The sequence below is a fragment of the Brassica oleracea genome, chromosome C2 (assembly GCF_000695525.1).
Source record: "Brassica oleracea var. oleracea cultivar TO1000 chromosome C2, BOL, whole genome shotgun sequence".
NCBI classification, from domain to species: Eukaryota; Viridiplantae; Streptophyta; class Magnoliopsida; order Brassicales; family Brassicaceae; genus Brassica; species Brassica oleracea.
In genome coordinates this window covers 30,056,017-30,074,522 of record NC_027749.1, presented here as the reverse complement: position 1 = coordinate 30,074,522, position 18,506 = coordinate 30,056,017, and the positions used below count along the sequence as shown (strand labels likewise).

Sequence of the window (18,506 nt, the reverse complement as noted above, 5' to 3'; positions counted from 1 at the left end):
GTTCTTAATTATAACTGGTTTTTTTTTTTTTTGTTTTTTTTTTTTTGGGGACAACGTATAACGGGTTTGGTTTACTTTGGAAATGGTAGAAGTTGCATAAGACATGATGTTGGTTACATCTTGTGTTTATATGTAAGCATGATGCCAGAATAGTAGAATACATTTAAAACGGAATATTATCATTATTAACTATTATCCCCAGTTCTCAACTGAATAAAGATCCTTCAAAGTCGATTCCAAGCATTCAAGATTTCATACGTTCCACGGAGACAAAAAGTGATTTCTGATTTTCTAGTTAGAAATACTCGATCATTCCACAAGAAATTTCATTATGTTGGTTGTTTTATTTTAGTCTTGTTTTCTAGACCAACTTAATTTCGAGTAATAGAATACTCATTTGATTTGACGTAAGAAAAACTATTATCCCCAGCTACCCTCCTAACCATATATATGTTGACTGTTGATGATAATGAAAAAGCACGTACGTATCTTATTCGACTGATTCTTATGTTCGTTTACTTATATTGCAATGAAAATGATATGATAAAAGGTCTTTTACATGCATTGCAAAGAAAAGGTTTTGAAAACTTTGTCTAATAAATATATTATACAAATTGTAAGAATATTATTACACATAGTCACAAAGGCAGATTTTCTTTTATTGAAAAAAAAACCAGAATTATTAAATATTTTGATTCTTGTTGTAGCTTTTATTTTGTGGCTTTTATTTTAGAATAGCAGCTGTAGATTTATTTGTTGTAACTATTTTTGTTGTGCCTTTGTAAAACACTATTTTTTTGCTCTACAAATAAATCTCTTTACAGCTTTTTTTTTAATTATTGAGAAATATTTTGATTGTACCTTTTGAAAGAAAAGAAAGCATAATTGGTTGAAATATATGAATTTAAACTAAATTTTAGCTTTCTGGAACATCTACAGCCACAATCAATCACCCCTATACGCTATACTAACGTCCACGTTGGATAAGTTTTATTGTTTTAATTAATGAACGAATAGCTATTATGAAAGGATTTGAAAATATTGATACTTGAAGGAATGGGATAAAGTAAAACGGAGCATATATTTATTTTTTTGTAAAAGATTGTCTTTTAAAAACTGGATAGGTGATTTTCTTTCATGCATGAGGTTTTATAAGGGTGAGCAAATAAACCAAACCAAAAAATCCAAACTTGACCTTGTTCGATAAAAATATATCTGAATCAAATTGAAACCGACATAAATACTGAATAAGACTTTTTTTTGGTATTATGGGTTATGGGTTCTGTACGAGCCGAATCCGAAGTCGAATGGATATCCGAAAAACTTCGAAAATTCAAAATTCTAAAAAAATACTTATACCAAGCCCAAACTAAATCATGTATAAGTTCCCGAAATACTCAGATTTCATTGAGTACCTAAAATAAGTATTTATTACATTAATAATTAAACTTAATACATAGTTTAATATATTTTAATATGTGGTGCTCTTTCTTGTTTTATATAGTCCAATTTATCGAATTCGATATGTCAGGTTTACCAGATATGATGTGTTTGCACATAGTTTTGAGTTATGTTCATTAATTTCATTGTCTTTACTTTATTTTCACTTGTGGAAAATTACACTAGAACCCAAAAGATCATGACAAGAGCATTAATCATTCCTCATTTCAAATTTTAAATTTTTGGTCTTTATTTCACTGGATCATTATTTGGTTTTCGGGTTTAATTAACTACAAAAAATATTTTGGAATCGAAAAAATAGATTAAGATTCAAAACCTGAAATTATATTGAGTTCAATTGGTTTTTTAAAATATTACTTTTTAAAAATATTACTAAACCAAACCCAAACCCAAATAAATCATAACCAAATCCGAACCGAACTTTTATTACTATCTGAACGGGCTGAAATTCATAGACCTGAAAACCCAAAATTTGATTGATCCCACGATGCCCAGCCCTAGGGTTTTATAAGGTTTTGTTCTAATTTTATAAAACCAGCCGAGAGCAGTTTGGTTAGGTGCTAACAAATGAATCAAAAGGGAATTGGTATTCGGTTCCGTTCAATAAATTGTTTTTGTTTGGACAATTTATTAACTCATCCATTTGTCAATAATATGTTTAGGTTTGATATTCGGTTCCGTTCCAGTTTTTGTTTCTTTTGTTTAGTTCCGGTTTGGTCAGATTTTTGGTTTTTGGTTTTCGATTCAAAATCACATTTTTGGATTTTTTGGATAAAATATCATACAATACATTAAATTATTTCAGATAAAATCTAATAGGGTAATCCGGTTGGAAGTAGTATTTTAGAATATTTAATAATTTTAGAACTAAATATCCGTACAAACTGTATTTTGGATAAAAAAAATAATAGGATAATAGGAAGTGGATAATAAGTCGCATGTAACATGCATTCTTAGTAAGTTTTTAGCAAATATAGCCACATAATTAGTTACATTTTAAGAAAGAAAAAAAGTTATTGTAACATGTAACAAAAAATTCTGAAATTTCCGAATATTTTCAAAATAAAAATGATAAACACGTTCAAGTGAAAGCAAAAGACAATAATTGAAACTGTAAAAAAAAAAGGCTTTTGGTTGCTAAAAATAACCAAAAAAACAAAAGCTTTTGTTTATTATGTCATCAAAGTGCCCCATCTTTCTTATCGGGACGAAGAGATTGGACAACCATTCCTAGACCCACCTGAAAACTGCAATGGACCAAAGAAACATACTGAAAAGATAAAATTTAATCGCATGGTAACACCAATGATAGTCTTTATAATTTTCTGTAGAACCTTATTTTACCACAATGGGGACAATTGATATTTGTAAAAAATAATAAGAATATAAATTAAAATTACAATACAAAAATATAAATTAAAATAAAATTACGACTTTATTCCTTTCCAGTATTTTGAGATTGGTCATCGTATTCGACCAAAGATTTTATTAAGACAAAATTCTTCACCAATAATTTTAGATAACACAAAACTACTAAAACATAAAACAAAATGAAGAAAATACTCTTTTTATGAAAACATGAAAAAAAAATTGTTCTACTACTAGTTAGCTTTTTAAAAATTGACATACTTTGCTAAAATGCTCTTTAAATATTAGGTTGATATGATACAATTGGCTTGTGGAAACAAAATAACAAATTATGCACAACCAATGTACATAAGAGAGGATTCACAGATATAACTAGATATTGCATTTGTATCTTCCCAGTTGGGTAAAAGTGTTTTCTATGAGAAACATGTATACTAAATTTTGATTGATCTTATATGTATAAATATATGATTGATATAACAAATATGAAAAGAATAGAGATATGATGAAAATCTGTAATACTAAACAACCAATAGCCCATATGTCATGAGCTTCCAGTAGTTTCCCGTCCATCATTTATTTATGGGAAATGTACGGGGTAACACCTTAGAAATAGTGTTCATGACTCCACCAACCACTGTCACCAACTCTCTTGGCGCTAAAGTCACATCTTATGGTGCAAAATCTACATGAACAATTTCAGTCTCATGGATTGATTCACACCCTATTATAATCATTTTTGTGAAATATTCACCATTTCAATGTGCAATCCGTTCATGAATAATTTGGTTTTCTCTTCAAAGTTATCGCCACAAGCATACTCCATGAAGAATACAAGCATTTTTTTCTCAGCTTTGTTTATGAATTCATGCAACGGCTCTCCATTCACTGAACTACTCCAACTTTTCTTCAAAGTTTATCAATCACCTCAAATTTGTTTGAGGCATTCTCAAAACCTAAAATTCAGAAACCCTTCCTCACACGGTGTACCACATTCCCAGTTAGAGTTCTAGATTCCATGAGCTTATATGTTCTCTTCTTTGGTGAGTCATCAACCCAAAGAGCAATGATGCAACATCACATTAGTGAAGCTCACTAAGTCTAAAGTAGTTCAAGATCTTTATGGGTATATGAATCCAAAAAGAGAGCATCATACTTCATCCCCAAACAACCTCAACTGTAAAGAAGTTTCCTATTTTTTTCAGCACCATGTCGTTTCTGCGAATTGCGGAGTCAGTAGTTGTTCCATTCTCAGAAGCAAGACCTGATAAAAACATAAAAAATGTCCTCTCCTCTGATTTGTGAACAAGACCTGAGAAGCGCATTTTTCATCTGGATTGATCAATTAGCTTGCTTCGAGTTTTATTGGTTGGAAGTTTCGTTTTATTTTATTTCTTTCTGGTGAGTTTTGAACTAGTCTCTATTTGTACGCTTTATTCACTAAAAATCTCCTATAACGTAAAATAATTTATTTATTTGAACTCAATTGTACAGGAGCTTGTAGAATTTCCTTTATTTTGCATTCTTGGCGTAAGTAGAACATCGGATAACTTACTAACAACGTAAGTTTTTCTTTCTTGTAAGACTACCCACAATGGGGTAGTTGGAAAAAAAATTAAGCTGTTAATTTACAATGGAAAGTAGAATAAAAATAGACATCTAGGTGGATTCAAATATGTTGTCAAAATTCAACTAGTTGAATCTTGAGAAAGAGAGACAAACGGATGACATGTGGCAATACGTAATTGAGGTAATAAAAATAGTTTTTATAAAATATAAATCATATATGTGTTTTTTTTCATTGGCTAGTTTGTTATTTCTATTTTCACCCCACTAATTATATGAAACATATTATTTGATATTACTTTTTTATTAATTATTTTTATATCAAAATTTATTATTTTAAAAACTTTATAAATAAAGACTTCTTCCATTTGATTTAGATACAAATTGTTTCTTTTTTTGAAAATAGATTCTTACAAGTATTATTTTAACATCTAAAATTAGAAAACAATCATTTTAACTATTAAAATTTTAATATTTTTCAATTTATCCATCAAATTATTTAAGAATTAGCCATTTGAATTTATTATTTTTGTTAATATATAATTATAAAATACAAATTTGAAATATAAATAGTGGGGTAGGGTGTTGAATAATTTTTAAGCAAAACCATTATACGAAGAACTGAATGAATGTTAAATTAATATGTGAAAAATAGAGAAACTGATGTGGAAAGTGAAAAACTGTAAAGTATGTAAAGTATGGTGTTGAATAAATTATACCAAACATTCTACGCTTAGTAAATGGACGTGTCAGACTTAAACAAGAAAATGGATCTACAATTGGTACATTTATTCGTTAACAAAGAAAGAAAGATGCCTTGATTCTTGAAAAGCTCAAAGGATTTGCTTTGTGTTGCATTTCCTTTGGATTTGTATTGTGCTTGTAATAATCTGTTCATCTAAAAATAACTCAACTTACTAAATAACCAAACCATGTAGATCTCATGCTTTAACCAACCAACGAAATAGATCCTTAATTAACTACTAACTAGAGTTTTGACCCGTGCGCCCGCACGGGTATTTGTTTTTATTTTTATAATTGGATATATTTAGAAAACAAAAGTCTTGATGTTCACATGTAATTTGTCTATCGTATATTCAATTTTAGCGGATTTACTATGTAAAATGATGTATCATTGTAATAGTAGAAAAATTATATTTGTGTATAAACGAAAACATTTTGAGTTTCTTCCTCACTCTTTTAAATATTTATGACATAAATTGTTGAATTCAACCTACATATGTGAGTCAACACAATCGAACTTTTTCAAAGAAAATTTTAGATCATTATAAACTATTAAGAATATTAAAGAGACAGATTATAACACAAGTTACGAACACAACTTGACTGCAGACTTTAAGAATATACCTAAGAACTTTGCAGATTCAAGATCAGAACTTCGTAAAGGAGAAGTTAAGTTTTGTAGAAAAGAAACTTGGTCATGGGTATTACTTTGAAGAGTTTCAAGATATTTGCAGATTCATACATGGAGATATTTAAAATAGGATAGTTTCTTTTAGTTTTAGTTTACACAAGTACTCTCCTCTTAGGTCTTTGAGCCAAAAAAGACACAACATATAAGACATAAGTGCAGAAATTGATTTTGCATAATGCAACAAAATGAGCTAAGGCTTTTACATTTAGAAGCGGCTTTCCTTTATTTGCCAGAACTGTGAGCTTTTCTAGAAAGAGTTTCCACACAGCTGAGCGAAACTGTTTTATTATTTAATACAAGTTAGATTCCATGGAGAAAATTTATAGAGAGAGATCACTACAAGAAAACACACCGAATTCCGACGGAGGTTCCGACGGACACCAAGGTCGTCGGACATTTCTGACGGAATACTGACAAATTTCCGACCAAATCCAAAAAAATTAAGTCGTCGGAATTCCGTCGGCCATTTCCGACGGAATTCCGACGAAATATGGTTCGTCGGAATTTTCCGACGACTTTTCGACGACATTCCGATAAAAAATGTAACCGTTGTAGTCGTCGGAAGTTCGTCGGTATATTCCGACGAATTTCCGACGACATTCCCATTTAGAAGCTGCTTTCCTTTATTTGCCAGAAATGTGAGCTTTTCTAGAAAGAGTTTCCACACAGCTGAGCGAAACTATTTTATTATTTAATACAAGTTAGATTCCATGGAGAAAATTTATAGAGAGAGATGTCACAGTTACTGGAAATTTGGAAGAGTCCCAGGTGAAGAACCAAGTAAAAAATGGGGGTTCGTTTCCTTCTGTTACAGTGTATATTGGTGCTTCCCTTGCTAGATTCTTAAGTTGAATGAATCTTAAGTACTTCTCCAATGGCTAAAACTTGTTTGAGGCAATTAGGAATGGTATATATTGTGCGAGTAGGTATATTCAAAAGGAAATCTCAACTAGAAATTCTGAATTGCGTGATTTTCAAGTTTAGTATTAAGATTATACGTATCTTAAAACATTAATACCCGATTGTATATATTTAATATTAGAGCTTATATTTGTAACATTATTTAAACTTTTCTTTCATTTGGTAGTATTAGAAAAGGAACTATTCTATTTTGAATGAAAATTGTCATAATTTTAGTTTACTGTGATAGTATCTATTAACAGGATATTCTTTTTTTTTCATTTTCTATACTCGAGGTTATAATAATTAAAAGTATACAATATATTGTGAATTAGGAAAACTTACTCGAATACAAAGATTGACATCTTTAATTCTAGTTAATCTGATAGAAGTAATTTGGCTCACGTTAAGGTAATAAATTAGTTTAAATGTCATATCCCTAACTATATACAGTATGGCAAAACTATGTTTCAGTATGTAATTTATTTTGAAAATATTTTACAGGGAACATGATTCATATTCCACATATGTAATATATGCAAACCGACATGACATTTGATTGTAAGTATAAATATATGAAGTATTTACATAATCAAGAGTTTCATGTTAGTTTTCATGTCAGTGTATAATCTTAAGAATATGGCATGTCAGGTTTTTGAAAATTTGAGGATTGTTTAATCCGAGTGCAATGAGATAATTCAATTTGTGATGAATTAGAATTGTCTCACGTAATGATAATAATGACAATTGTGAATATCATATTAAAAGGAGGCAATTCAGTTGACCAAATAATAGAAATGATGTGGTTTGTTAACGTTGTTAAAGAAGGTGGTATAAGACGTAATAATTGTGTTTGGTTAACTATTTAAATTAAATTTAGGTGATTTGATTTAAATGTTAAACATGGTTTAGATCAGTGGCATAAACTTGTAATTATTAAGGAAAACTCAGGGTTATTTCAAATTTGTACTTCTGTTTTAATAGTTTAGATGCACGGGGAACGCCTCTTTTTGTTTTTCATTGGCCTCAAAATAATCTCATAGGGGATTCCTCCGCTATATATATATTTTAAGAAAGTAAAAATTATTTAATAGAAAAACAAAAGAAAACAGAATAAAGCATTTAATATACCAAGAAAGAAACAGTTTCCCTTTATATTTATTAAAAAAAAAAATGTTATTAAAACTTCGTATTATACTCTCTCTCCTCCTTTGTCATCGCTGTCTCTGACTCCTCCTTCTTCCTTTTTGCTCTAATAGTTTAGATTACAAGAAAAGGGGTCGGGGTCGGGGTCAAACTCAAATTCTTTTAAAAAAATTCCATTGTTCAGAGAATAAAAGAAAACAAAGGAAGCTGATGCTGGTCGAAGAAGAAATTGGAGCGGAGGAGGTTGATCCCGTGGAAGAAGGGCAGAACAAGGGATGATGTATTCACTCTGAGTCTCGAACTGTCTCCAACCGACCTCTATTTCATCTCTATATTTTCCTATAAAATAGAAAAACTCTATTATAGAGATAAAATTGCTCCAATTTATGTCTTTATAACAAAATTCCTCTATTTATAGGAGAAAATATAGAGATATGCTATTTTCACTTATAAATATAGAAGCAAAAAAGTAATTTTCATCTATATTTTCTTCTAAAATAGAAAAAATCTATTAAAGAGGCATGCATTGGAGCAATTTCATTTCTATAATAAAGGTTTCTATTTTAGAGGAAAATATAAAGGTGTAAATCGGAGATGCTTTCAGAAGTCTAAAATAGAGCATGAGACATTGAATTAAGCTAAATTGACTCAATATAACACTCTTAGACCTGATAATACACAACAACAAAAACCTCCCTCTAGAGAAATAAAGAACTAGACTTGTGTCCTACTTCAAGTATGCAACACAAAGAGGACCAGCTTTTTCACCAGAGAGGTCTGGAAAAACCTCCAGAGTTGAAGAGAGTGTGGATGGATGCAGCATCAGTCATGAAATAAATCTGAGCATAAACTCCAGCGAGAGCGCACCATATGCATTCAAGAAGCAGACAGATGTATGTGAATCCAATTGCCATCCAATAATAAATCCCAAAACGTCCTTTGAAATGATTGACCAAGAAGAAATTGCTGGTGCATCATATGAACTGAAGAGCTGTTTTAGAAGCATATCCAACATCATGTGAAACCTAAAGTAATGAGGCAAGTCTGTTCTTTACGAAAACATGTACCCAAGTAGCAGTACAACATGAAGAACCAGGACGGCTATCTGTTAATTGCACCAGGGATGAAGTAGATCATGTCTCCGATGGTGTCTTGCTTTTCAAGAGTGGGTTGAACGTAGAAAGAAACATCAGATATTTGGAGGGATATCAGATAACGGCCATAAGCCAGTGTCCTCCACCACCAAGAAAGGGTTAAACGCTCTAGCAGGCTCTAGTGGTCTTTGGTGTCTTCGGAAACTAGGAGACAATGGTGGCAAGCCGTGAGCAAAGAGATAATTTGACGATGTGTTAGCTGCAAAGTCAACATATGTGCTGCAGATGTTAATAGTTGAGATGATTTGGTTTATGTTATGTTTAAAGAAGCATATAACTTGAGTTTGAATAATACCTGACAGAGGAGCAATCTGTCAAGGACATGTCAATGAGATTGAGATTGCTGAGAATGTTAATGAATCAAATTTAGGGAAGCAAACCTTGTGATTCACATACTTGTTTAGAATTGGGCTATGGTTCCTCCTGTGTCATAAAACCAAAAAAAATACAAATTTCTTCACGAGAAGTTTAATTTTAAACTCTCAAATTTGTGGCCAATTCGATTCAGAGTTTCTTTGAAATTGAGCAAAATTAATCAATATGAGACCATAGCAAAATGATGCAACAACAAATCATCAATAGGACAAGAGATTCCAGAATCGGAGGAGAAAGGAAAAAAGTGAGATCACGGAAAGGATGAATGAGATCATGAGATGATGATCTGAGAGTGAAGAGAAGAGAACCTAATGGGAGCAAAAAAAAGTAAGACAGTCGTGGTTGGTGGTGGTCGCCGCCAAGCCATGCACAGTTTCTTATGATAAAAACAAATTCAAAATTATATTAAAAAAGGTCACCGAAGCAGTTTTCACCTCTCTCCTTTGGCGGTGTGCGGCTTTCGCCATGTCGCCGTCGGCGGTTCTCATCCCTCCCTCATTTTCTGGTTTCTCGTCTCACTAGTTTTGCCTCTGGTTTCGATATGCTCAGGCTCTGGAGGCGTACTCCGACGGTAGATTTCTCGGATCTGGGGCCCCAGCAACACATCTGCTCGAAAACAGTGTCTTTTGGTGTATATGCAAGTTTCCGGAGTCAAGGTTAGCGGTGGAGTCGGCTTTTGGGTGGTGATGATTTTAGGGTTTGCTATTTTCCGATATTTGTGCATACCCTAGATCTTGCTGGAGGTGGCGGCGTGTGGGTTCGGGATTGTCTCTCCCGACTCGGTGTGTCTTTCAGATTGATGCCAGGGAGGAGTGTAAATTGTCTGTGGTGCTCCTCCCCTCGATGTCTTGGCGAAGGATGCTTTTTTGGATTTTCTCAAGGCGGTCTTGTCGGTTTGTTCGTCAAGGCGTGCGACGAAATATCTTCCCACTTACGTGTGTTGGTCGGAGGTCCTCGTCAACGCGGTCCATCGTCACCGTCCTTTGTCTCTTCTGTCTCTCAGCTCTGTTTTTTTGGTGGAATCAGTCCGACTTGCACTTCTCAGGTTGATGTCTTCTCGGTGGTTTTCTTTTCTGTAGCAGTTCCGGACTGTCCCCGGTGACTGTTCTTTGCTGTGTGTGAACCTCTCCCTAGTTCTTAGGAAAGAAGCGTGGGAGGTTTAGACTCTTCGCTTGTCAACGAAGCTCTTCCCATCCTTCCGTGACAGCTCACTTTGGTTGTGGCCGTCCCAGTGTCATGGTGGTCTTGTTTGATCACATCCGGCAGGTCATCTCCTTTTAATTTATGCAGGTACTGAGTTTCCAAGAGATACGACTGCCACGCCTCATCCTGTTTTACTGTGTTTGGGAGGTTTAGTTTCGGGCCTTTCGGCTATTCGAATTGGAGCTCCTCAGGTTTGTCTCCTTGACCCTCCTCCCTACCATTTCCTAGCTTCGGAGACTACAATAGGTCAACATTAGAGGCGAAAGGGTTGCGTTAGCACCTTACCCAGATTAACAAAGCCAGTTGGTGAAAGAAAGTAGGATTTGGGATTGTTTCGGCAACTTGTCAGTGTAGTCCCAAATCTGGAACAGTTTGGTCATGGTTGTACTGATTTTATTCAATCCTAATGTGTGATTTGCTTTAATGTTACCCATTCGGGAAGATGAAATGGGATTTTCAAAAAAAAAAATTATAGAAAAAAGTAAGGTCACCAAAGCGTGTTTTTACGTTTTCTTGTGAATGATTCTCATCACATGATTTTCACGAAGTTGGCTAAATTCTACGTAATATTATTGGGTTTTCTACAGAAGCTCAAACATATACATGTCTAAAATAATAAAAATGAACCTATCGGGCTTCAAATATTCACTTATAGACTATCAACAAGTAGTGGTTTTGAATCACTACAATGTGATGTAAAATGAAATTTGTTGATATGGATGTGTTGAATCACTACAATCTGATGTTAAATGAAATTTGTTGATGTGAATTATTTGGTGATATGAATAGATTTAATATAATGAATAAAAAAAGAGGAGACCACCGACTGCATATGTCATTTTCTAAAGATTTTTTATATTTTCATATCATTTTCGTTATTTAAAATCAATAATCTCACTATAAATTAAATATTTTTTTTTTATTTTTTATTCCAAAAGTTTATCATTTTAAAGTCTATAATAGAGAGTAGATTTATTTAATTTGGAAATAGAAAAAATAATTAATTAAAAATAAAATGTTGAATTTTATTAAACATAACCATTATAGTGTGTAAGTAATTTTGTGTTGAATGATAAGGTAAAAAAAGGAAAAATGACATAAAATATTAAAAATTAAAATAAAATAGTTTTGACTGTTTTTGTGGCGGTTAATGCAGATGGTAAGTGTGGTTTTTTTTCTTCCCCACTAATCATATTTGGCATTGATCAACACAACAAATAGTGTTTCTGGTGAGGATAAAATCCACGTGGACAGATAGTCGGCCCCACATTGACTTAATTGTTTTTTTTTTGTTAATTAGGCTAATTGATGATTCTGAATCGTTACATTGTATCCAGAATAAGTCTCCTCGAAACAAAAACGTAACCTTCTAACTTCTCCAATTAAATCGATTCAACTATTCATCTTCTTCTATCTCTACATCTCTCCCACTTTACTCCTCATTCCATCAATAGTGATTCCGTTTCATAACCCCCAGGCCCTCCTCCGTATATATAAAGTTCATGTTTGGGGCCGGAGTCGAAAATCTCATACCCTTGCTCTGCTTTATTGAACCCGCACAGCTTCCATCAATTGTTGAAAATGCCAGCCGCCGGTGCTATTGGTGTTGTGAAGAGGTTGTCAACAAAGTCGGGCAAAAGAATGATAGCGTTTAAGAATGAGGTCGAGCTGATGTCAAAGTTGCGACATCGGAATCTCATGAGGATCTTAGGATGTTTCGTTGAACTGGTTGAAAAGATGTTGATTTACAAGTACTGTACAATTTCATATTCAGTATGTTCTTATTTTCTTATTAATATACGAACTTCGTATACTGATTCAAGTTTCTTTTCCGGAAAGAAAAAAACAGTGACTTTATTTATTTCCATGTGGTCAATTAGATGAAGAGCATAGTCTGCCTTTGGATTGGCTGAAACGGATATACATAATCCAGGGAAAGAGAGGGAAGGCTTGAACCGTAGAGGATGTGAGTCGTAAGTGTCAGAGAAGAAGTCTGAGGCAGATCTCGGCGCTGATGACAGAGACTAGTGACCAGATCTGACAGTAATTTATTTTAATTCTTAAGAAACCAATGCTTTGTTCTTCAGTGATCTGGTTATAAGTTGCTAGCCCTGGGAGACCTTCAATGATTGGTAGGTACATTCAGTGGCTTAGAACTCCGAGGGGACAAAGCTTACTTATGGTTCTTTTGATCAAACGGTGCGTGTTTTGATTCTTCAATATGGAAATAGGAATAATAAATAGAATCATTACATGTTCGTTGATGAACGTCTCCACATGAATCCAGTGAGCTTCCCATAAAAGGATTAGCTTGAAGATGAGCTTGGCCGCTCCCAACACAGAAGGAAAATTGTGGAAGAACACGATGGAGGGTTCCGTCACCGTTGATTTTTATGTTTTGTTAGCCATTGATCCGTTAGCTGTAGTTTTACGGTGGAAAGGCTTGGGGAGGTGAAAAGAACATCTTTTTGATCGTAACTAATTAATGAAGAAAGTAATGAAAGGTTTGATAATTTATAGTCGTGGGATAAAACGTCTCACTGGACAATACTACAGTCGTGTTAGTGTTTTTTAAAATAGCCTAAATAAACCACAACTCTGATTTACAGAAGCCCAAAACATTAGAGTAAATTAAAAGCCCATAATAGTTTTGAGAAAGGTTTTCTGAACCAAAAACTTACTTTTGTTGAATGTTTTCCAGGTGACATGTGTCCAATTTTAAGATAGCCTATGCTAAGGTGGCTTCATGAGAAGCAAGGTTTTGAAACTCGGACCGGACCGGCTGGTTCGACCGTGATTCAGTGGGCAAGGCGAGTCCGGTTTGGTCCAAAACTCGGGATTGCTTGAAACCGGAAAACTCGGCTCAAAAGCGGAAGAACCGGTGACCCGGTTCAGCCTTAAAAACCGGTTTTACAAAAATACACAAACTTAAAGAAAATTTACTTTTTGCTGTTTGTTTTAGTTAGGGTTTTATATCAACCAAGTTAATAACTTTATAGTTGTAAGCCGTCGTTTTTCTTCAGAGAAATAAACTCAAGTCGTCTCTTGCATCTCGTTAATGGAGGGGAACAATTTAAGGAACGAACCAGATGCTGGATTACCTTCCTTTCAACCTTCAGTTCGTCGTAAAGATGATACAATGTGGAGATACATAACGGAACGTACTGATCTTAACGGGAAGCGAACTTTGATTTGTGACTTTTGTCAGAAAGAGAGTGGAGGTGGAGGTATAAATAGAATGAAACAACACTTAGCTGGGATAAGAGGAAACATAGGAATATGTACCAAGGTCTCTGCAGATGTTCAGTTTCAGATGAAGCAATCATTGAAAGAAAATGAAGATAAGAGTAAGGAAAAGAGAGGAATACCACTTGATGATATTAACATCGTTGCTGATATGGATGCTGATGGACAAGGCATTCATTCTCAGCCATCTATTACTCAAACTAAAAAGAGAAACATGAGTGGAGATCTACTTGGTTTTTTTAAAACATGTTTGAGTGATCCTACTCAACCAAGTATAAGAGCATCTATACAAAGCAAGGAAAATGTGCATGATTCTGATTTGGCTGTTGTTTTATGGTTTATGATGCTTGCATTCCCATGAACGCTGTGAACTCTCCATTCTTTCAAGTTATGTTAAGCAAAGCTGCTAGTTTAGGACATGGATATACTGGTCCTTCATATCATGCTTTGCGGGTTGGATTATTAAGAGATGCAAAAAAACATGTGTCTTTGATCATTGAATCCTTTAGGAGCACTTGGGCTAACATTGGCTGTACCTTAATGGGAGATGGATGGAAAGACACTAGAAAAAGACCACTAATTAATTTTTTAGTGTACTGCCTAAAAGGAGTTATATTTATCAAGTCGGTTGATGCATCTGATATATACACAAATGCAGAAAATTTGTGCAATTTATTTGCTGAGATGGTGGAAATGGTTGGTCTTGATAATGTGGTTCATTTAGTGACTGATAATGCACCTAACTACAAAGCTTTGGGTAAACTACTTGCAGAGAGATACCCAAATCTTGCTTGGTCTCCATGTGCAGCTCATTGCATGAATTTAAAATTGGAGGATGTGGGAAACATGCCTAACGTTCAAGACTTAGTTTCTGCTGTCTCAAAGGTAACTATCTTTGTGTACAATCATAAGTCAACTTTAAATTTTTTGAGGAAGAGGCATGGTTGGAAAGAAATCATTCGTCCTGGAGAAACCCGCTTTGCTACAACTTTTATAGCCCTTTAGAGTGCGTACGAGTATAAAGAAGACTTACAAGCTTTGGTTATAGATCAAGAATTTATACAGTTTCTTAAAACAGAGAAAGCAAGATATGTCAAGGCTGTTGTTTTGGATGAAAACATGTGGGAGCATTGTTTGTTGATCGTAAGGATTATGGCTCCAATGATACGTTTGTTGCGTGTTTGTGATACTGATGAGAAGCCATCATTACCATATGTGTATGAAGGAATGTATCGAGTACGTTTAGGCATCAAAAAGATATTTGGGAAAAAAAGAGTTGTATAAGCCTTAGGATCATAAAGAACAGGTGGGATAGAATGTTGCGCCATGATTTTCATGCTGCAGCATACTTCTTAAATCCAGCTTTTATGTATGATCAAGAGAACTTTTCAGGAAAGCCAGAGATATTGAGAGCGATGTTAAATTTGATGGAAAAACAAAAAGGGTCTGATAGAACAAAGATCTTTGAGGCGATGACAATGTATAGAGAACGTGAGAAAAGCTTCTCACATTCATCAGCTCTAAGCTGTTGCAAAACAACTCGACCTGGTATGTCTTTGCATGTACTTTTCTTTTTGTTATTTATTTAATATGCTAATATTTTGAAATATTATTTCTCAAGCAAAATTTTTAATTGCAGATGAATGGTGGAAGTTTTTTGGATATGATGTTTCTGTTTTGCAGAAGCTAGCAATTTGAATTCTTAGCCAAACTGCATCATCATCTGGCTGAGAGCGTACTTGGTCTGTGTTTGAAAGAATTCACACAAAGGAGGGATAAATTGGAACATCAAAGACATAATGATCTTGTCTACGTTCGACAAGATGTAACTTCTGAAACCTTAAACTCCAACGGTAAATACACTTTCTTGTATACTATAGGTTTCTTTGGCTATGATGTCCATTATTTAACTCATACAGTTTCAGATTTTCTTTGTTTTACAAGGTAACGATGTCGAACATCTCAAACAGATTATTTTTTAATTTGTTATGTTTTCATTTTCATTATGTATTCAAGATTCATATATTATTTTTATTTTATAATATTATTTCTAGATATTAGTCATTAGAAAGTTTATATATATTATAAATTAAAACCCCGGTTTTTCCGGTTTTTAAAACATTGATGAAAAGTGAGACTTGTCAACTTTATTGTAATAGAGATAGATGTATTATATATGTATTTGTTTCATTTTACATTTTAATTAATAAATTCAATTTTTTTAAAAAAGTAGTGTTAATTCTTGAAATATTGTACATAGTCTAACGATTCCTTCTAAAGCCCAAATTTAATTAAACCGACAACGACAAAAACGAAATTCGATTAGTGGGGTCAGTTTCGACAATTTGGAGTCGGTGTTTTAAACGGCTAGGGTTTTAAAATCCAACGCACATGCTCTCTATATAACAGCCGCATGAAACCTAAACAGTATCTCCACTTCACGATTGATAATTTGTAAATCAGGCTTCAATCCTTTAGTAGGGTTATTGGTAAATTAATGTTTCGCAGGAGCCTCCCGGGCTAGTCTGAAAATAATAATTTGAGGAATTAAGCCCCAAAGCTTCTGCTAGATTGATGCCATTCGTGTTGCAGTTCTGTCTCAAATCCTATCTGGCTTAACTGTGTCAAAGCAATGTCTAGATTTCGTATTCTTGATCGTTTTAATGGTCCACTGTTCTGATATTTTTTGGCTATGATTACAAAATTATCCGCGCTTCTGAGGTTTTAATCAATGAAGTATATGCGGAAAACAATGGTTGAATTTCTTAATATGAGCCAATGTTCTCTTTTGATTCTTCGTTGTTAGTGTGTTAATGTTGAATTTGGCAGTGATGATTAAATATAACAGCTTTACGCCAGTTCTGCTTCAGATAATTCTTGATTGAAGAAGCTGTATACAAACTCTGAGCCTTTTAAAAAAAAAAAAATTGCATTTATTCTCTTTTTAATTGCTGATGAGGAAATCCAAGTTTGCGAGGAGTAGTGGAGCTGAGACCCTGTTTTCAGGGAGAACCCCTTGGCAGAAACTGCAATTCTATGAAGTTTATGGATTAACTGAGGCTCTGTCTTCCTAGTCTGTTTTAATGGTTATTTTACTCGTATTCTGAGCTCAGCTATACACTAGCAATAACCAATATGCTCGTAGTCTGAGTAACTCAGACGTTGGCTTTGTCTCTGTATTTAGATGTTAATTATCTTTGTGGTTACTGATCAATTTGATAAACGTTGCCGCCGATGAGGAAATCCAATTTTGTGAGTCTCAGTGGAGCTGAGACCCTGTTTTCAGGGAGAACCCCTTGGCAGAAACTGCAATTTCTGTGAAGCTTATGGATTTACTGAGGTTAATTATACACTAACACAGTGATTAGCTGTGTTAACATAGCTTTGTCTTCTTTTTTTAACACTGAATGATTCTATTGCAACAAAAAAAATCCAGAGGACCAGGGTTTGTGAACAACAACGCAATGAAGAGAACAGAAAATAAAAGAACAGAGGTGGAACACTTCTAGGTGACCTAGTAACGTAAGCCTGAGGCACGAAGGCCAGACAAAGAGGAGATAAAAGAGGCTTAAGAAAATGTTGAGTCTGTTGGAAGAGATCTTTTAGCTACCAGAGGTACTTGCACAGGATATCCTTTCTTGCTCTATAATGTGCCGTGGCCAGACCGGCCCCCATTGAGATATATAAGACTGGGTCCTGCTACCCACAATGACGTTTTCAGTAGTAGACGTCGCCAAGATATTACGTCCAAAAGAAACATGTTCCAAGGACCCATGATGCAAGACTGAAAGCAGTTGAGCAATGCTAGAGGTTAGATGATGGAGGTTTGGAAACCGGATAGCGCTTCCCTCACTTCAGTAGAGGATGTCTCAATGATTACGTTGACTTGGTTCATGTTAACCATGCTTTCCACCGCCAAAAACATCAGCTTTGTCTCGTGTTTAGTCAACCAATTAATTATTTTTGCATGTTAGTAATTATTGTCACCGCAGGTTTATAATGGTAATTGCCCGTCCTGCGACGAACTTGAGATATAATGGTGAAGACTAAAAGTTAAAAGCTTTTTTAACTAATCAGAAAAATTTTAAAGTTTTTTTTTTATTTTAAAATTAAATTTGAATGTCATGTCTTTTTGTATGGATACCTTATGGATAATTTGATCACTATGGAGAAGTCTATCCATGGTGGTGAATGAAAAAGAATACAACTCATATTACTCCTCCTGATTTGGACATTACTGAAGGTCCTTTGTACCTCTCCAATTTTCTGCAATCTGTGGGTGATGAAGATCTTGGGAAAAATATGCTTCGTCCTCAAACATGATAGTTAGTTCTTCTTTACCATCGGCCATGCCATAATCTGATCGAACATATTGAGTCATCGACCTCAAATACACACACACGAAATCTTGGATGATGTTGCTGTGATACGCGTATACCACCATGTGTAAAACATAACCTGTCTGAAAACAAATTAACAAAACCAAATAACCCCTCTTTGGGCTGGTTAGTATAAAATAAATCAAAATCAAAGTTTCTTCAACGTCCTTCTTATGAACCAATCAGATCAGTGTCTAAAACAATATTTCTGCATCGTCCATCTCAAGACTAAATGGACTTATTTATCGTCCACCTTTGGACTGAATGGATCAG

General features: G+C 34.0%; 1 pseudogene; it reads right to left on the bottom strand.

The window, feature by feature from the left end:
• Positions 1 to 8,640: 8,640 nt before the first annotated feature.
• LOC106323982 lies at positions 8,641 to 11,042 on the bottom strand (annotated as a pseudogene).
• Between the last annotated feature and the right edge of the window lie 7,464 nt (positions 11,043 to 18,506).